Genomic DNA, 20545 nt, shown 5'->3' on the forward strand with positions numbered 1-20545 from the left:
GCTTTTTTCATTCCCAGCCAATGACTTATTCTTATTTCTAAGGGCCGCTCCATCAGATAGCCCAGACAGGCAGGCGTTGGTGGTATAGTGGTGAGCATAGCTGCCTTCCAAGCAGTTGACCCGGGTTCGATTCCCGGCCAACGCAGATCAAATCTTTAAATTGTTCAAAATGCATTTTTTGGAAATCAGACTCATGCTGAAAGCAAAGCTGACACACTTTTCGTGAAAATCAAAACCCCATCCAGGAAAGGTTCTTGCATCCTAGTTTCTGCAACTGTCTATCGGTGAGGGGATTGAAGCGAGCAGGGCTCCTGGCCCCTCCCCGACAAAGCCCTGACGAAGGCCTGACAAAGGCCTATTCGCCTTGCCCTGACGGGCCTTGGTCCCAGCAGGCCACCGAGCACAGCACCTCAGCCTATTAGAGTGAGGTTTCAGGATCTCTCTCATCCTGTAAACCAACATACTGAAGAAGGTGAAACGTGTGGCTGCGCTCCTCACATGCTGAAGCAGCAGCAGCCCTTTCCCTGAAGCAAAGTTCCTTCATTCCTCCCTCCCATAACCCTTAGCAGGGGATTTATGGTAATTGAGTTGAGTTTCCAAACTGGCCCTTCCTTCCTTCCTTCCCATATCTGCCAGCTCGAGAAGGCTTGTTTTGTTGCACCTGGGAAGTAAAGTATCTATTTGCGAGAGAGAGAGAATGAGAGAGAGAGACAGAGAGAGAGAGACAGAGAGAGAAGGGGAAGGGGTGTTGGCAGTTAGGGTGTGAGCTAGAGAAATGAGGCCTGTCTGCAAAAGGCCATGGGATGGGAGTGCGTGGTTGCAGGTTGTTTGGCTTTGTAAGGCCTACTGCCCGCTTCACTCGAAACTGGGTCTAGGGTTGTCGGTTTGTAGGCTGTAAAAGCCCAGAAAAGCTCTTGTTCTCCAACCAGCAGAGTGGCGCAGCGGAAGCGTGCTGGGCCCATAACCCAGAGGTCGATGGATCGAAACCATCCTCTGCTAACTTTTTTCAAATTATGTTTTTGTGTCATGGCATTAGGGCACAAAGAGCTGTAAGTGCCTGGATGCAATGTCATTCCTTGAACTTGCTGCCTCGTTCCACTCTTGCGCTAAATAGGAGAGGGTCCCAGCCCAGCCAACAAAATGTACTGTTCAATCAAACCAAACTTAAAACCAAGCTCCTTTTTTAAGGGGTCCCGGGGAAATGTTGGGCTGACCGGCAAGACCTCATGATGCGAACTGCTTCTGCGTCAAACGCAAGCTTTTTTCATTCCCAGCCAATGACTTATTCTTATTTCTAAGGGCCGCTCCATCAGATAGCCCAGACAGGCAGGCGTTGGTGGTATAGTGGTGAGCATAGCTGCCTTCCAAGCAGTTGACCCGGGTTCGATTCCCGGCCAACGCAGATCAAATCTTTAAATTGTTCAAAATGCATTTTTTGGAAATCAGACTCATGCTGAAAGCAAAGCTGACACACTTTTCGTGAAAATCAAAACCCCATCCAGGAAAGGTTCTTGCATCCTAGTTTCTGCAACTGTCTATCGGTGAGGGGATTGAAGCGAGCAGGGCTCCTGGCCCCTCCCCGACAAAGCCCTGACGAAGGCCTGACAAAGGCCTATTCGCCTTGCCCTGACGGGCCTTGGTCCCAGCAGGCCACCGAGCACAGCACCTCAGCCTATTAGAGTGAGGTTTCAGGATCTCTCTCATCCTGTAAACCAACATACTGAAGAAGGTGAAACGTGTGGCTGCGCTCCTCACATGCTGAAGCAGCAGCAGCCCTTTCCCTGAAGCAAAGTTCCTTCATTCCTCCCTCCCATAACCCTTAGCAGGGGATTTATGGTAATTGAGTTGAGTTTCCAAACTGGCCCTTCCTTCCTTCCTTCCCATATCTGCCAGCTCGAGAAGGCTTGTTTTGTTGCACCTGGGAAGTAAAGTATCTATTTGCGAGAGAGAGAGAATGAGAGAGAGAGACAGAGAGAGAGAGACAGAGAGAGAAGGGGAAGGGGTGTTGGCAGTTAGGGTGTGAGCTAGAGAAATGAGGCCTGTCTGCAAAAGGCCATGGGATGGGAGTGCGTGGTTGCAGGTTGTTTGGCTTTGTAAGGCCTACTGCCCGCTTCACTCGAAACTGGGTCTAGGGTTGTCGGTTTGTAGGCTGTAAAAGCCCAGAAAAGCTCTTGTTCTCCAACCAGCAGAGTGGCGCAGCGGAAGCGTGCTGGGCCCATAACACAGAGGTCGATGGATCGAAACCATCCTCTGCTAACTTTTTTCAAATTATGTTTTTGTGTCATGGCATTAGGGCACAAAGAGCTGTAAGTGCCTGGATGCAATGTCATTCCTTGAACTTGCTGCCTCGTTCCACTCTTGCGCTAAATAGGAGAGGGTCCCAGCCCAGCCAACAAAATGCACTGTTCAATCAAACCAAACTTAAAACCAAGCTCCTTTTTTAAGGGGTCCCGGGGAAATGTTGGGCTGACCGGCAAGACCTCATGATGCAAACTGCTTCTGCGTCAAACGCAAGCTTTTTTCATTCCCAGCCAATGACTTATTCTTATTTCTAAAGGCCGCTCCATCAGATAGCCCAGACAGGCAGGCGTTGGTGGTATAGTGGTGAGCATAGCTGCCTTCCAAGCAGTTGACCCGGGGCCAACGCAGATCAAATCTTTAAATTGTTCAAAATGCATTTTTTGGAAATCAGACTCATGCTGAAAGCAAAGCTGACACACTTTTCGTGAAAATCAAAACCCCATCCAGGAAAGGTTCTTGCATCCTAGTTTCTGCAACTGTCTATCGGTGAGGGGATTGAAGCGAGCAGGGCTCCTGGCCCCTCCCCGACAAAGCCCTGACGAAGGCCTGACAAAGGCCTATTCGCCTTGCCCTGACGGGCCTTGGTCCCAGCAGGCCACCGAGCACAGCACCTCAGCCTATTAGAGTGAGGTTTCAGGATCTCTCTCATCCTGTAAACCAACATACTGAAGAAGGTGAAACGTGTGGCTGCGCTCCTCACATGCTGAAGCAGCAGCAGCCCTTTCCCTGAAGCAAAGTTCCTTCATTCCTCCCTCCCATAACCCTTAGCAGGGGATTTATGGTAATTGAGTTGAGTTTCCAAACTGGCCCTTCCTTCCTTCCTTCCCATATCTGCCAGCTCGAGAAGGCTTGTTTTGTTGCACCTGGGAAGTAAAGTATCTATTTGCGAGAGAGAGAGAATGAGAGAGAGAGACAGAGAGAGAGAGACAGAGAGAGAAGGGGAAGGGGTGTTGGCAGTTAGGGTGTGAGCTAGAGAAATGAGGCCTGTCTGCAAAAGGCCATGGGATGGGAGTGCGTGGTTGCAGGTTGTTTGGCTTTGTAAGGCCTACTGCCCGCTTCACTCGAAACTGGGTCTAGGGTTGTCGGTTTGTAGGCTGTAAAAGCCCAGAAAAGCTCTTGTTCTCCAACCAGCAGAGTGGCGCAGCGGAAGCGTGCTGGGCCCATAACACAGAGGTCGATGGATCGAAACCATCCTCTGCTAACTTTTTTCAAATTATGTTTTTGTGTCATGGCATTAGGGCACAAAGAGCTGTAAGTGCCTGGATGCAATGTCATTCCTTGAACTTGCTGCCTCGTTCCACTCTTGCGCTAAATAGGAGAGGGTCCCAGCCCAGCCAACAAAATGCACTGTTCAATCAAACCAGACTTAAAACCAAGCTCCTTTTTTAAGGGGTCCCGGGGAAATGTTGGGCTGACCGGCAAGACCTCATGATGCGAACTGCTTCTGCGTCAAACGCAAGCTTTTTTCATTCCCAGCCAATGACTTATTCTTATTTCTAAAGGCCGCTCCATCAGATAGCCCAGACAGGCAGGCGTTGGTGGTATAGTGGTGAGCATAGCTGCCTTCCAAGCAGTTGACCCGGGGCCAACGCAGATCAAATCTTTAAATTGTTCAAAATGCATTTTTTGGAAATCAGACTCATGCTGAAAGCAAAGCTGACACACTTTTCGTGAAAATCAAAACCCCATCCAGGAAAGGTTCTTGCATCCTAGTTTCTGCAACTGTCTATCGGTGAGGGGATTGAAGCGAGCAGGGCTCCTGGCCCCTCCCCGACAAAGCCCTGACGAAGGCCTGACAAAGGCCTATTCGCCTTGCCCTGACGGGCCTTGGTCCCAGCAGGCCACCGAGCACAGCACCTCAGCCTATTAGAGTGAGGTTTCAGGATCTCTCTCATCCTGTAAACCAACATACTGAAGAAGGTGAAACGTGTGGCTGCGCTCCTCACATGCTGAAGCAGCAGCAGCCCTTTCCCTGAAGCAAAGTTCCTTCATTCCTCCCTCCCATAACCCTTAGCAGGGGATTTATGGTAATTGAGTTGAGTTTCCAAACTGGCCCTTCCTTCCTTCCTTCCCATATCTGCCAGCTCGAGAAGGCTTGTTTTGTTGCACCTGGGAAGTAAAGTATCTATTTGCGAGAGAGAGAGAATGAGAGAGAGAGACAGAGAGAGAGAGACAGAGAGAGAAGGGGAAGGGGTGTTGGCAGTTAGGGTGTGAGCTAGAGAAATGAGGCCTGTCTGCAAAAGGCCATGGGATGGGAGTGCGTGGTTGCAGGTTGTTTGGCTTTGTAAGGCCTACTGCCCGCTTCACTCGAAACTGGGTCTAGGGTTGTCGGTTTGTAGGCTGTAAAAGCCCAGAAAAGCTCTTGTTCTCCAACCAGCAGAGTGGCGCAGCGGAAGCGTGCTGGGCCCATAACCCAGAGGTCGATGGATCGAAACCATCCTCTGCTAACTTTTTTCAAATTATGTTTTTGTGTCATGGCATTAGGGCACAAAGAGCTGTAAGTGCCTGGATGCAATGTCATTCCTTGAACTTGCTGCCTCGTTCCACTCTTGCGCTAAATAGGAGAGGGTCCCAGCCCAGCCAACAAAATGTACTGTTCAATCAAACCAAACTTAAAACCAAGCTCCTTTTTTAAGGGGTCCCGGGGAAATGTTGGGCTGACCGGCAAGACCTCATGATGCGAACTGCTTCTGCGTCAAACGCAAGCTTTTTTCATTCCCAGCCAATGACTTATTCTTATTTCTAAGGGCCGCTCCATCAGATAGCCCAGACAGGCAGGCGTTGGTGGTATAGTGGTGAGCATAGCTGCCTTCCAAGCAGTTGACCTGGGTTCGATTCCCTGCCAATGCAGATCAAATCTTTAAATTGTTCAAAATGCATTTTTTGGAAATCAGACTCATGCTGAAAGCAAAGCTGACACACTTTTCGTGAAAATCAAAACCCCATCCAGGAAAGGTTCTTGCATCCTAGTTTCTGCAACTGTCTATCGGTGAGGGGATTGAAGCGAGCAGGGCTCCTGGCCCCTCCCCGACAAAGCCCTGACGAAGGCCTGACAAAGGCCTATTCGCCTTGCCCTGACGGGCCCTGGTCCCAGCAGGCCACCGAGCACAGCACCTCAGCCTATTAGAGTGAGGTTTCAGGATCTCTCTCATCCTGTAAACCAACATACTGAAGAAGGTGAAACGTGTGGCTGCGCTCCTCACATGCTGAAGCAGCAGCAGCCCTTTCCCTGAAGCAAAGTTCCTTCATTCCTCCCTCCCATAACCCTTAGCAGGGGATTTATGGTAATTGAGTTGAGTTTCCAAACTGGCCCTTCCTTCCTTCCTTCCCATATCTGCCAGCTCGAGAAGGCTTGTTTTGTTGCACCTGGGAAGTAAAGTATCTATTTGCGAGAGAGAGAGAATGAGAGAGAGAGACAGAGAGAGAGAGACAGAGAGAGAAGGGGAAGGGGTGTTGGCAGTTAGGGTGTGAGCTAGAGAAATGAGGCCTGTCTGCAAAAGGCCATGGGATGGGAGTGCGTGGTTGCAGGTTGTTTGGCTTTGTAAGGCCTACTGCCCGCTTCACTCGAAACTGGGTCTAGGGTTGTCGGTTTGTAGGCTGTAAAAGCCCAGAAAAGCTCTTGTTCTCCAACCAGCAGAGTGGCGCAGCGGAAGCGTGCTGGGCCCATAACCCAGAGGTCGATGGATCGAAACCATCCTCTGCTAACTTTTTTCAAATTATGTTTTTGTGTCATGGCATTAGGGCACAAAGAGCTGTAAGTGCCTGGATGCAATGTCATTCCTTGAACTTGCTGCCTCGTTCCACTCTTGCGCTAAATAGGAGAGGGTCCCAGCCCAGCCAACAAAATGTACTGTTCAATCAAACCAAACTTAAACCAAGCTCCTTTTTTAAGGGGTCCCGGGGAAATGTTGGGCTGACCGGCAAGACCTCATGATGCGAACTGCTTCTGCGTCAAACGCAAGCTTTTTTCATTCCCAGCCAATGACTTATTCTTATTTCTAAGGGCCGCTCCATCAGATAGCCCAGACAGGCAGGCGTTGGTGGTATAGTGGTGAGCATAGCTGCCTTCCAAGCAATTGACCCGGGTTCTATTCCCGGCCAACGCAGATCAAATCTTTAAATTGTTCAAAATGCATTTTTTGGAAATCAGACTCATGCTGAAAGCAAAGCTGACACACTTTTCGTGAAAATCAAAACCCCATCCAGGAAAGGTTCTTGCATCCTAGTTTCTGCAACTGTCTATCGGTGAGGGGATTGAAGCGAGCAGGGCTCCTGGCCCCTCCCCGACAAAGCCCTGACGAAGGCCTGACAAAGGCCTATTCGCCTTGCCCTGACGGGCCTTGGTCCCAGCAGGCCACCGAGCACAGCACCTCAGCCTATTAGAGTGAGGTTTCAGGATCTCTCTCATCCTGTAAACCAACATACTGAAGAAGGTGAAACGTGTGGCTGCGCTCCTCACATGCTGAAGCAGCAGCAGCCCTTTCCCTGAAGCAAAGTTCCTTCATTCCTCCCTCCCATAACCCTTAGCAGGGGATTTATGGTAATTGAGTTGAGTTTCCAAACTGGCCCTTCCTTCCTTCCTTCCCATATCTGCCAGCTCGAGAAGGCTTGTTTTGTTGCACCTGGGAAGTAAAGTATCTATTTGCGAGAGAGAGAGAATGAGAGAGAGAGACAGAGAGAGAGAGACAGAGAGAGAAGGGGAAGGGGTGTTGGCAGTTAGGGTGTGAGCTAGAGAAATGAGGCCTGTCTGCAAAAGGCCATGGGATGGGAGTGCGTGGTTGCAGGTTGTTTGGCTTTGTAAGGCCTACTGCCCGCTTCACTCGAAACTGGGTCTAGGGTTGTCGGTTTGTAGGCTGTAAAAGCCCAGAAAAGCTCTTGTTCTCCAACCAGCAGAGTGGCGCAGCGGAAGCGTGCTGGGCCCATAACCCAGAGGTCGATGGATCGAAACCATCCTCTGCTAACTTTTTTCAAATTATGTTTTTGTGTCATGGCATTAGGGCACAAAGAGCTGTAAGTGCCTGGATGCAATGTCATTCCTTGAACTTGCTGCCTCGTTCCACTCTTGCGCTAAATAGGAGAGGGTCCCAGCCCAGCCAACAAAATGTACTGTTCAATCAAACCAAACTTAAAACCAAGCTCCTTTTTTAAGGGGTCCCGGGGAAATGTTGGGCTGACCGGCAAGACCTCATGATGCGAACTGCTTCTGCGTCAAACGCAAGCTTTTTTCATTCCCAGCCAATGACTTATTCTTATTTCTAAGGGCCGCTCCATCAGATAGCCCAGACAGGCAGGCGTTGGTGGTATAGTGGTGAGCATAGCTGCCTTCCAAGCAGTTGACCCGGGTTCGATTCCCGGCCAACGCAGATCAAATCTTTAAATTGTTCAAAATGCATTTTTTGGAAATCAGACTCATGCTGAAAGCAAAGCTGACACACTTTTCGTGAAAATCAAAACCCCATCCAGGAAAGGTTCTTGCATCCTAGTTTCTGCAACTGTCTATCGGTGAGGGGATTGAAGCGAGCAGGGCTCCTGGCCCCTCCCCGACAAAGCCCTGACGAAGGCCTGACAAAGGCCTATTCGCCTTGCCCTGACGGGCCTTGGTCCCAGCAGGCCACCGAGCACAGCACCTCAGCCTATTAGAGTGAGGTTTCAGGATCTCTCTCATCCTGTAAACCAACATACTGAAGAAGGTGAAACGTGTGGCTGCGCTCCTCACATGCTGAAGCAGCAGCAGCCCTTTCCCTGAAGCAAAGTTCCTTCATTCCTCCCTCCCATAACCCTTAGCAGGGGATTTATGGTAATTGAGTTGAGTTTCCAAACTGGCCCTTCCTTCCTTCCTTCCCATATCTGCCAGCTCGAGAAGGCTTGTTTTGTTGCACCTGGGAAGTAAAGTATCTATTTGCGAGAGAGAGAGAATGAGAGAGAGAGACAGAGAGAGAGAGACAGAGAGAGAAGGGGAAGGGGTGTTGGCAGTTAGGGTGTGAGCTAGAGAAATGAGGCCTGTCTGCAAAAGGCCATGGGATGGGAGTGCGTGGTTGCAGGTTGTTTGGCTTTGTAAGGCCTACTGCCCGCTTCACTCGAAACTGGGTCTAGGGTTGTCGGTTTGTAGGCTGTAAAAGCCCAGAAAAGCTCTTGTTCTCCAACCAGCAGAGTGGAGCAGCGGAAGCGTGCTGGGCCCATAACCCAGAGGTCGATGGATCGAAACCATCCTCTGCTAACTTTTTTCAAATTATGTTTTTGTGTCATGGCATTAGGGCACAAAGAGCTGTAAGTGCCTGGATGCAATGTCATTCCTTGAACTTGCTGCCTCGTTCCACTCTTGCGCTAAATAGGAGAGGGTCCCAGCCCAGCCAACAAAATGTACTGTTCAATCAAACCAAACTTAAAACCAAGCTCCTTTTTTAAGGGGTCCCGGGGAAATGTTGGGCTGACCGGCAAGACCTCATGATGCGAACTGCTTCTGCGTCAAACGCAAGCTTTTTTCATTCCCAGCCAATGACTTATTCTTATTTCTAAGGGCCGCTCCATCAGATAGCCCAGACAGGCAGGCGTTGGTGGTATAGTGGTGAGCATAGCTGCCTTCCAAGCAGTTGACCTGGGTTCGATTCCCTGCCAAAGCAGATCAAATCTTTAAATTGTTCAAAATGCATTTTTTGGAAATCAGACTCATGCTGAAAGCAAAGCTGACACACTTTTCGTGAAAATCAAAACCCCATCCAGGAAAGGTTCTTGCATCCTAGTTTCTGCAACTGTCTATCGGTGAGGGGATTGAAGCGAGCAGGGCTCCTGGCCCCTCCCCGACAAAGCCCTGACGAAGGCCTGACAAAGGCCTATTCGCCTTGCCCTGACGGGCCTTGGTCCCAGCAGGCCACCGAGCACAGCACCTCAGCCTATTAGAGTGAGGTTTCAGGATCTCTCTCATCCTGTAAACCAACATACTGAAGAAGGTGAAACGTGTGGCTGCGCTCCTCACATGCTGAAGCAGCAGCAGCCCTTTCCCTGAAGCAAAGTTCCTTCATTCCTCCCTCCCATAACCCTTAGCAGGGGATTTATGGTAATTGAGTTGAGTTTCCAAACTGGCCCTTCCTTCCTTCCTTCCCATATCTGCCAGCTCGAGAAGGCTTGTTTTGTTGCACCTGGGAAGTAAAGTATCTATTTGCGAGAGAGAGAGAATGAGAGAGAGAGACAGAGAGAGAGAGACAGAGAGAGAAGGGGAAGGGGTGTTGGCAGTTAGGGTGTGAGCTAGAGAAATGAGGCCTGTCTGCAAAAGGCCATGGGATGGGAGTGCGTGGTTGCAGGTTGTTTGGCTTTGTAAGGCCTACTGCCCGCTTCACTCGAAACTGGGTCTAGGGTTGTCGGTTTGTAGGCTGTAAAAGCCCAGAAAAGCTCTTGTTCTCCAACCAGCAGAGTGGCGCAGCGGAAGCGTGCTGGGCCCATAACCCAGAGGTCGATGGATCGAAACCATCCTCTGCTAACTTTTTTCAAATTATGTTTTTGTGTCATGGCATTAGGGCACAAAGAGCTGTAAGTGCCTGGATGCAATGTCATTCCTTGAACTTGCTGCCTCGTTCCACTCTTGCGCTAAATAGGAGAGGGTCCCAGCCCAGCCAACAAAATGTACTGTTCAATCAAACCAAACTTAAAACCAAGCTCCTTTTTTAAGGGGTCCCGGGGAAATGTTGGGCTGACCGGCAAGACCTCATGATGCGAACTGCTTCTGCGTCAAACGCAAGCTTTTTTCATTCCCAGCCAATGACTTATTCTTATTTCTAAGGGCCGCTCCATCAGATAGCCCAGACAGGCAGGCGTTGGTGGTATAGTGGTGAGCATAGCTGCCTTCCAAGCAGTTGACCCGGGTTCTATTCCCGGCCAACGCAGATCAAATCTTTAAATTGTTCAAAATGCATTTTTTGGAAATCAGACTCATGCTGAAAGCAAAGCTGACACACTTTTCGTGAAAATCAAAACCCCATCCAGGAAAGGTTCTTGCATCCTAGTTTCTGCAACTGTCTATCGGTGAGGGGATTGAAGCGAGCAGGGCTCCTGGCCCCTCCCCGACAAAGCCCTGACGAAGGCCTGACAAAGGCCTATTCGCCTTGCCCTGACGGGCCTTGGTCCCAGCAGGCCACCGAGCACAGCACCTCAGCCTATTAGAGTGAGGTTTCAGGATCTCTCTCATCCTGTAAACCAACATACTGAAGAAGGTGAAACGTGTGGCTGCGCTCCTCACATGCTGAAGCAGCAGCAGCCCTTTCCCTGAAGCAAAGTTCCTTCATTCCTCCCTCCCATAACCCTTAGCAGGGGATTTATGGTAATTGAGTTGAGTTTCCAAACTGGCCCTTCCTTCCTTCCTTCCCATATCTGCCAGCTCGAGAAGGCTTGTTTTGTTGCACCTGGGAAGTAAAGTATCTATTTGCGAGAGAGAGAGAATGAGAGAGAGAGACAGAGAGAGAGAGACAGAGAGAGAAGGGGAAGGGGTGTTGGCAGTTAGGGTGTGAGCTAGAGAAATGAGGCCTGTCTGCAAAAGGCCATGGGATGGGAGTGCGTGGTTGCAGGTTGTTTGGCTTTGTAAGGCCTACTGCCCGCTTCACTCGAAACTGGGTCTAGGGTTGTCGGTTTGTAGGCTGTAAAAGCCCAGAAAAGCTCTTGTTCTCCAACCAGCAGAGTGGCGCAGCGGAAGCGTGCTGGGCCCATAACCCAGAGGTCGATGGATCGAAACCATCCTCTGCTAACTTTTTTCAAATTATGTTTTTGTGTCATGGCATTAGGGCACAAAGAGCTGTAAGTGCCTGGATGCAATGTCATTCCTTGAACTTGCTGCCTCGTTCCACTCTTGCGCTAAATAGGAGAGGGTCCCAGCCCAGCCAACAAAATGTACTGTTCAATCAAACCAAACTTAAAACCAAGCTCCTTTTTTAAGGGGTCCCGGGGAAATGTTGGGCTGACCGGCAAGACCTCATGATGCGAACTGCTTCTGCGTCAAACGCAAGCTTTTTTCATTCCCAGCCAATGACTTATTCTTATTTCTAAGGGCCGCTCCATCAGATAGCCCAGACAGGCAGGCGTTGGTGGTATAGTGGTGAGCATAGCTGCCTTCCAAGCAGTTGACCCGCGTTCGATTCCCGGCCAACGCAGATCAAATCTTTAAATTGTTCAAAATGCATTTTTTGGAAATCAGACTCATGCTGAAAGCAAAGCTGACACACTTTTCGTGAAAATCAAAACCCCATCCAGGAAAGGTTCTTGCATCCTAGTTTCTGCAACTGTCTATCGGTGAGGGGATTGAAGCGAGCAGGGCTCCTGGCCCCTCCCCGACAAAGCCCTGACGAAGGCCTGACAAAGGCCTATTCGCCTTGCCCTGACGGGCCTTGGTCCCAGCAGGCCACCGAGCACAGCACCTCAGCCTATTAGAGTGAGGTTTCAGGATCTCTCTCATCCTGTAAACCAACATACTGAAGAAGGTGAAACGTGTGGCTGCGCTCCTCACATGCTGAAGCAGCAGCAGCCCTTTCCCTGAAGCAAAGTTCCTTCATTCCTCCCTCCCATAACCCTTAGCAGGGGATTTATGGTAATTGAGTTGAGTTTCCAAACTGGCCCTTCCTTCCTTCCTTCCCATATCTGCCAGCTCGAGAAGGCTTGTTTTGTTGCACCTGGGAAGTAAAGTATCTATTTGCGAGAGAGAGAGAATGAGAGAGAGAGACAGAGAGAGAGAGACAGAGAGAGAAGGGGAAGGGGTGTTGGCAGTTAGGGTGTGAGCTAGAGAAATGAGGCCTGTCTGCAAAAGGCCATGGGATGGGAGTGCGTGGTTGCAGGTTGTTTGGCTTTGTAAGGCCTACTGCCCGCTTCACTCGAAACTGGGTCTAGGGTTGTCGGTTTGTAGGCTGTAAAAGCCCAGAAAAGCTCTTGTTCTCCAACCAGCAGAGTGGCGCAGCGGAAGCGTGCTGGGCCCATAACCCAGAGGTCGATGGATCGAAACCATCCTCTGCTAACTTTTTTCAAATTATGTTTTTGTGTCATGGCATTAGGGCACAAAGAGCTGTAAGTGCCTGGATGCAATGTCATTCCTTGAACTTGCTGCCTCGTTCCACTCTTGCGCTAAATAGGAGAGGGTCCCAGCCCAGCCAACAAAATGTACTGTTCAATCAAACCAAACTTAAAACCAAGCTCCTTTTTTAAGGGGTCCCGGGGAAATGTTGGGCTGACCGGCAAGACCTCATGATGCGAACTGCTTCTGCGTCAAACGCAAGCTTTTTTCATTCCCAGCCAATGACTTATTCTTATTTCTAAGGGCCGCTCCATCAGATAGCCCAGACAGGCAGGCGTTGGTGGTATAGTGGTGAGCATAGCTGCCTTCCAAGCAGTTGACCTGGGTTCGATTCCCTGCCAACGCAGATCAAATCTTTAAATTGTTCAAAATGCATTTTTTGGAAATCAGACTCATGCTGAAAGCAAAGCTGACACACTTTTCGTGAAAATCAAAACCCCATCCAGGAAAGGTTCTTGCATCCTAGTTTCTGCAACTGTCTATCGGTGAGGGGATTGAAGCGAGCAGGGCTCCTGGCCCCTCCCCGACAAAGCCCTGACGAAGGCCTGACAAAGGCCTATTCGCCTTGCCCTGACGGGCCTTGGTCCCAGCAGGCCACCGAGCACAGCACCTCAGCCTATTAGAGTGAGGTTTCAGGATCTCTCTCATCCTGTAAACCAACATACTGAAGAAGGTGAAACGTGTGGCTGCGCTCCTCACATGCTGAAGCAGCAGCAGCCCTTTCCCTGAAGCAAAGTTCCTTCATTCCTCCCTCCCATAACCCTTAGCAGGGGATTTATGGTAATTGAGTTGAGTTTCCAAACTGGCCCTTCCTTCCTTCCTTCCCATATCTGCCAGCTCGAGAAGGCTTGTTTTGTTGCACCTGGGAAGTAAAGTATCTATTTGCGAGAGAGAGAGAATGAGAGAGAGAGACAGAGAGAGAGAGACAGAGAGAGAAGGGGAAGGGGTGTTGGCAGTTAGGGTGTGAGCTAGAGAAATGAGGCCTGTCTGCAAAAGGCCATGGGATGGGAGTGCGTGGTTGCAGGTTGTTTGGCTTTGTAAGGCCTACTGCCCGCTTCACTCGAAACTGGGTCTAGGGTTGTCGGTTTGTAGGCTGTAAAAGCCCAGAAAAGCTCTTGTTCTCCAACCAGCAGAGTGGCGCAGCGGAAGCGTGCTGGGCCCATAACCCAGAGGTCGATGGATCGAAACCATCCTCTGCTAACTTTTTTCAAATTATGTTTTTGTGTCATGGCATTAGGGCACAAAGAGCTGTAAGTGCCTGGATGCAATGTCATTCCTTGAACTTGCTGCCTCGTTCCACTCTTGCGCTAAATAGGAGAGTGTCCCAGCCCAGCCAACAAAATGTACTGTTCAATCAAACCAAACTTAAAACCAAGCTCCTTTTTTAAGGGGTCCCGGGGAAATGTTGGGCTGACCGGCAAGACCTCATGATGCGAACTGCTTCTGCGTCAAACGCAAGCTTTTTTCATTCCCAGCCAATGACTTATTCTTATTTCTAAGGGCCGCTCCATCAGATAGCCCAGACAGGCAGGCGTTGGTGGTATAGTGGTGAGCATAGCTGCCTTCCAAGCAGTTGACCCGGGTTCTATTCCCGGCCAACGCAGATCAAATCTTTAAATTGTTCAAAATGCATTTTTTGGAAATCAGACTCATGCTGAAAGCAAAGCTGACACACTTTTCGTGAAAATCAAAACCCCATCCAGGAAAGGTTCTTGCATCCTAGTTTCTGCAACTGTCTATCGGTGAGGGGATTGAAGCGAGCAGGGCTCCTGGCCCCTCCCCGACAAAGCCCTGACGAAGGCCTGACAAAGGCCTATTCGCCTTGCCCTGACGGGCCTTGGTCCCAGCAGGCCACCGAGCACAGCACCTCAGCCTATTAGAGTGAGGTTTCAGGATCTCTCTCATCCTGTAAACCAACATACTGAAGAAGGTGAAACGTGTGGCTGCGCTCCTCACATGCTGAAGCAGCAGCAGCCCTTTCCCTGAAGCAAAGTTCCTTCATTCCTCCCTCCCATAACCCTTAGCAGGGGATTTATGGTAATTGAGTTGAGTTTCCAAACTGGCCCTTCCTTCCTTCCTTCCCATATCTGCCAGCTCGAGAAGGCTTGTTTTGTTGCACCTGGGAAGTAAAGTATCTATTTGCGAGAGAGAGAGAATGAGAGAGAGAGACAGAGAGAGAGAGACAGAGAGAGAAGGGGAAGGGGTGTTGGCAGTTAGGGTGTGAGCTAGAGAAATGAGGCCTGTCTGCAAAAGGCCATGGGATGGGAGTGCGTGGTTGCAGGTTGTTTGGCTTTGTAAGGCCTACTGCCCGCTTCACTCGAAACTGGGTCTAGGGTTGTCGGTTTGTAGGCTGTAAAAGCCCAGAAAAGCTCTTGTTCTCCAACCAGCAGAGTGGCGCAGCGGAAGCGTGCTGGGCCCATAACCCAGAGGTCGATGGATCGAAACCATCCTCTGCTAACTTTTTTCAAATTATGTTTTTGTGTCATGGCATTAGGGCACAAAGAGCTGTAAGTGCCTGGATGCAATGTCATTCCTTGAACTTGCTGCCTCGTTCCACTCTTGCGCTAAATAGGAGAGGGTCCCAGCCCAGCCAACAAAATGTACTGTTCAATCAAACCAAACTTAAAACCAAGCTCCTTTTTTAAGGGGTCCCGGGGAAATGTTGGGCTGACCGGCAAGACCTCATGATGCGAACTGCTTCTGCGTCAAACGCAAGCTTTTTTCATTCCCAGCCAATGACTTATTCTTATTTCTAAGGGCCGCTCCATCAGATAGCCCAGACAGGCAGGCGTTGGTGGTATAGTGGTGAGCATAGCTGCCTTCCAAGCATTTGACCCGGGTTCGATTCCCGGCCAACGCAGATCAAATCTTTAAATTGTTCAAAATGCATTTTTTGGAAATCAGACTCATGCTGAAAGCAAAGCTGACACACTTTTCGTGAAAATCAAAACCCCATCCAGGAAAGGTTCTTGCATCCTAGTTTCTGCAACTGTCTATCGGTGAGGGGATTGAAGCGAGCAGGGCCCCTGGCCCCTCCCCGACAAAGCCCTGACGAAGGCCTGACAAAGGCCTATTCGCCTTGCCCTGACGGGCCTTGGTCCCAGCAGGCCACCGAGCACAGCACCTCAGCCTATTAGAGTGAGGTTTCAGGATCTCTCTCATCCTGTAAACCAACATACTGAAGAAGGTGAAACGTGTGGCTGCGCTCCTCACATGCTGAAGCAGCAGCAGCCCTTTCCCTGAAGCAAAGTTCCTTCATTCCTCCCTCCCATAACCCTTAGCAGGGGATTTATGGTAATTGAGTTGAGTTTCCAAACTGGCCCTTCCTTCCTTCCTTCCTTCCCATATCTGCCAGCTCGAGAAGGCTTGTTTTGTTGCACCTGGGAAGTAAAGTATCTATTTGCGAGAGAGAGAGAATGAGAGAGAGAGACAGAGAGAGAGAGACAGAGAGAGAAGGGGAAGGGGTGTTGGCAGTTAGGGTGTGAGCTAGAGAAATGAGGCCTGTCTGCAAAAGGCCATGGGATGGGAGTGCGTGGTTGCAGGTTGTTTGGCTTTGTAAGGCCTACTGCCCGCTTCACTCGAAACTGGGTCTAGGGTTGTCGGTTTGTAGGCTGTAAAAGCCCAGAAAAGCTCTTGTTCTCCAACCAGCAGAGTGGCGCAGCGGAAGCGTGCTGGGCCCATAACCCAGAGGTCGATGGATCAAAACCATCCTCTGCTAACTTTTTTCAAATTATGTTTTTGTGTCATGGCATTAGGGCACAAAGAGCTGTAAGTGCCTGGATGCAATGTCATTCCTTGAACTTGCTGCCTCGTTCCACTCTTGCGCTAAATAGGAGAGGGTCCCAGCCCAGCCAACAAAATGTACTGTTCAATCAAACCAAACTTAAAACCAAGCTCCTTTTTTAAGGGGTCCCGGGGAAATGTTGGGCTGACCGGCAAGACCTCATGATGCGAACTGCTTCTGCGTCAAACGCAAGCTTTTTTCATTCCCAGCCAATGACTTATTCTTATTTCTAAGGGCCGCTCCATCAGATAGCCCAGACAGGCAGGCGTTGGTGGTATAGTGGTGAGCATAGCTGCCTTCCAAGCAGTTGACCTGGGTTCGATTCCCTGCCAACGCAGATCAAATCTTTAAATTGTTCAAAATGCATTTTTTGGAAATCAGACTCATGCTGAAAGCAAAGCTGACACACTTTTCGTGAAAATCAAAACCCCATCCAGGAAAGGTTCTTGCATCCTAGTTTCTGCAACTGTCTATCGGTGAGGGGATTGAAGCGAGCAGGGCTCCTGGCCCCTCCCCGACAAAGCCCTGACGAAGGCCTGACAAAGGCCTATTCGCCTTGCCCTGACGGGCCTTGGTCCCAGCAGGCCACCGAGCACAGCACCTCAGCCTATTAGAGTGAGGTTTCAGGATCTCTCTCATCCTGTAAACCAACATACTGAAGAAGGTGAAACGTGTGGCTGCGCTCCTCACATGCTGAAGCAGCAGCAGCCCTTTCCCTGAAGCAAAGTTCCTTCATTCCTCCCTCCCATAACCCTTAGCAGGGGATTTATGGTAATTGAGTTGAGTTTCCAAACTGGCCCTTCCTTCCTTCCTTCCCATATCTGCCAGCTCGAGAAGGCTTGTTTTGTTGCACCTGGGAAGTAAAGTATCTATTTGCGAGAGAGAGAGAATGAGAGAGAGAGACAGAGAGAGAGAGACAGAGAGAGAAGGGGAAGGGGTGTTGGCAGTTAGGGTGTGAGCTAGAGAAATGAGGCCTGTCTGCAAAAGGCCATGGGATGGGAGTGCGTGGTTGCAGGTTGTTTGGCTTTGTAAGGCCTACTGCCCGCTTCACTCGAAACTGGGTCTAGGGTTGTCGGTTTGTAGGCTGTAAAAGCCCAGAAAAGCTCTTGTTCTCCAACCAGCAGAGTGGCGCAGCGGAAGCGTGCTGGGCCCATAACCCAGAAGTTGATGGATCGAAACCATCCTCTGCTAACTTTTTTCAAATTATGTTTTTGTGTCATGGCATTAGGGCAGAAAGAGCTGTAAGTGCCTGGATGCAATGTCATTCCTTGAACTTGCTGCCTCGTTCCACTCTTGCGCTAAATAGGAGAGGGTCCCAGCCCAGCCAACAAAATGTACTGTTCAATCAAACCAAACTTAAAACCAAGCTCCTTTTTTAAGGGGTCCCGGGGAAATGTTGGGCTGACCGGCAAGACCTCATGATGCGAACTGCTTCTGCGTCAAACGCAAGCTTTTTTCATTCCCAGCCAATGACTTATTCTTATTTCTAAGGGCCGCTCCATCAGATAGCCCAGACAGGCAGGCGTTGGTGGTATAGTGGTGAGCATAGCTGCCTTCCAAGCAGTTGACCCGGGTTCTATTCCCGGCCAACGCAGATCAAATCTTTAAATTGTTCAAAATGCATTTTTTGGAAATCAGACTCATGCTGAAAGCAAAGCTGACACACTTTTCGTGAAAATCAAAACCCCATCCAGGAAAGGTTCTTGCATCCTAGTTTCTGCAACTGTCTATCGGTGAGGGGATTGAAGCGAGCAGGGCTCCTGGCCCCTCCCCGACAAAGCCCTGACGAAGGCCTGACAAAGGCCTATTCGCCTTGCCCTGACGGGCCTTGGTCCCAGCAGGCCACCGAGCACAGCACCTCAGCCTATTAGAGTGAGGTTTCAGGATCTCTCTCATCCTGTAAACCAACATACTGAAGAAGGTGAAACGTGTGGCTGCGCTCCTCACATGCTGAAGCAGCAGCAGCCCTTTCCCTGAAGCAAAGTTCCTTCATTCCTCCCTCCCATAACCCTTAGCAGGGGATTTATGGTAATTGAGTTGAGTTTCCAAACTGGCCCTTCCTTCCTTCCTTCCCATATCTGCCAGCTCGAGAAGGCTTGTTTTGTTGCACCTGGGAAGTAAAGTATCTATTTGCGAGAGAGAGAGAATGAGAGAGAGAGACAGAGAGAGAGAGACAGAGAGAGAAGGGGAAGGGGTGTTGGCAGTTAGGGTGTGAGCTAGAGAAATGAGGCCTGTCTGCAAAAGGCCATGGGATGGGAGTGCGTGGTTGCAGGTTGTTTGGCTTTGTAAGGCCTACTGCCCGCTTCACTCGAAACTGGGTCTAGGGTTGTCGGTTTGTAGGCTGTAAAAGCCCAGAAAAGCTCTTGTTCTCCAACCAGCAGAGTGGCGCAGCGGAAGCGTGCTGGGCCCATAACCCAGAGGTCGATGGATCGAAACCATCCTCTGCTAACTTTTTTCAAATTATGTTTTTGTGTCATGGCATTAGGGCACAAAGAGCTGTAAGTGCCTGGATGCAATGTCATTCCTTGAACTTGCTGCCTCGTTCCACTCTTGCGCTAAATAGGAGAGGGTCCCAGCCCAGCCAACAAAATGTACTGTTCAATCAAACCAAACTTAAAACCAAGCTCCTTTTTTAAGGGGTCCCGGGGAAATGTTGGGCTGACCGGCAAGACCTCATGATGCGAACTGCTTCTGCGTCAAACGCAAGCTTTTTTCATTCCCAGCCAATGACTTATTCTTATTTCTAAGGGCCGCTCCATCAGATAGCCCAGACAGGCAGGCGTTGGTGGTATAGTGGTGAGCATAGCTGCCTTCCAAGCAGTTGACCCGGGTTCTATTCCCAGCCAACGCAGATCAAATCTTTAAATTGTTCAAAATGCATTTTTTGGAAATCAGACTCATGCTGAAAGCAAAGCTGACACACTTTTCGTGAAAATCAAAACCCCATCCAGGAAAGGTTCTTGCATCCTAGTTTCTGCAACTGTCTATCGGTGAGGGGATTGAAGCGAGCAGGGCTCCTGGCCCCTCCCCGACAAAGCCCTGACGAAGGCCTGACAAAGGCCTATTCGCCTTGCCCTGACGGGCCTTGGTCCCAGCAGGCCACCGAGCACAGCACCTCAGCCTATTAGAGTGAGGTTTCAGGATCTCTCTCATCCTGTAAACCAACATACTGAAGAAGGTGAAACGTGTGGCTGCGCTCCTCACATGCTGAAGCAGCAGCAGCCCTTTCCCTGAAGCAAAGTTCCTTCATTCCTCCCTCCCATAACCCTTAGCAGGGGATTTATGGTAATTGAGTTGAGTTTCCAAACTGGCCCTTCCTTCCTTCCTTCCCATATCTGCCAGCTCGAGAAGGCTTGTTTTGTTGCACCTGGGAAGTAAAGTATCTATTTGCGAGAGAGAGAGAATGAGAGAGAGAGACAGAGAGAGAGAGACAGAGAGAGAAGGGGAAGGGGTGTTGGCAGTTAGGGTGTGAGCTAGAGAAATGAGGCCTGTCTGCAAAAGGCCATGGGATGGGAGTGCGTGGTTGCAGGTTGTTTGGCTTTGTAAGGCCTACTGCCCGCTTCACTCGAAACTGGGTCTAGGGTTGTCGGTTTGTAGGCTGTAAAAGCCCAGAAAAGCTCTTGTTCTCCAACCAGCAGAGTGGCGCAGCGGAAGCGTGCTGGGCCCATAACCCAGAGGTCGATGGATCGAAACCATCCTCTGCTAACTTTTTTCAAATTATGTTTTTGTGTCATGGCATTAGGGCACAAAGAGCTGTAAGTGCCTGGATGCAATGTCATTCCTTGAACTTGCTGCCTCGTTCCACTCTTGCGCTAAATAGGAGAGGGTCCCAGCCCAGCCAACAAAATGTACTGTTCAATCAAACCAAACTTAAAACCAAGCTCCTTTTTTAAGTGGTCCCGGGGAAATGTTGGGCTGACCGGCAAGACCTCATGATGCGAACTGCTTCTGCGTCAAACGCAAGCTTTTTTCATTCCCAGCCAATGACTTATTCTTATTTCTAAGGGCCGCTCCATCAGATAGCCCAGACAGGCAGGCGTTGGTGGTATAGTGGTGAGCATAGCTGCCTTCCAAGCAGTTGACCTGGGTTCGATTCCCTGCCAACGCAGATCAAATCTTTAAATTGTTCAAAATGCATTTTTTGGAAATCAGACTCATGCTGAAAGCAAAGCTGACACACTTTTCGTGAAAATCAAAACCCCATCCAGGAAAGGTTCTTGCATCCTAGTTTCTGCAACTGTCTATCGGTGAGGGGATTGAAGCGAGCAGGGCTCCTGGCCCCTCCCCGACAAAGCCCTGACGAAGGCCTGACAAAGGCCTATTCGCCTTGCCCTGACGGGCCTTGGTCCCAGCAGGCCACCGAGCACAGCACCTCAGCCTATTAGAGTGAGGTTTCAGGATCTCTCTCATCCTGT

The 20545-nt window shown here is 50.0% G+C and overlaps 3 non-coding genes across 3 annotated transcripts; all 3 read left to right on the forward strand.

Moving 5' to 3' along the window:
- The first annotated feature begins 73 nt into the window (after positions 1–73).
- On the forward strand, positions 74–145 carry TRNAG-UCC (transfer RNA glycine (anticodon UCC)). Its single transcript has one exon. It is a non-coding gene; the product is annotated as a tRNA-Gly (tRNA).
- Positions 146–1330: 1185 nt separating this feature from the next.
- Positions 1331–1402, forward strand: TRNAG-UCC (transfer RNA glycine (anticodon UCC)). Its single transcript has one exon. It is a non-coding gene; the product is annotated as a tRNA-Gly (tRNA).
- Positions 1403–7592: 6190 nt separating this feature from the next.
- TRNAG-UCC (transfer RNA glycine (anticodon UCC)) lies at positions 7593–7664 on the forward strand. The gene has a single exon. It is a non-coding gene; the product is annotated as a tRNA-Gly (tRNA).
- Positions 7665–20545: the final 12881 nt, after the last annotated feature.

Source organism: Ambystoma mexicanum, chromosome 6q (assembly GCF_040938575.1).
Source record: "Ambystoma mexicanum isolate Mex_15411 chromosome 6q, UKY_AmexF1_1, whole genome shotgun sequence".
NCBI classification, from domain to species: domain Eukaryota; kingdom Metazoa; phylum Chordata; class Amphibia; order Caudata; family Ambystomatidae; genus Ambystoma; species Ambystoma mexicanum.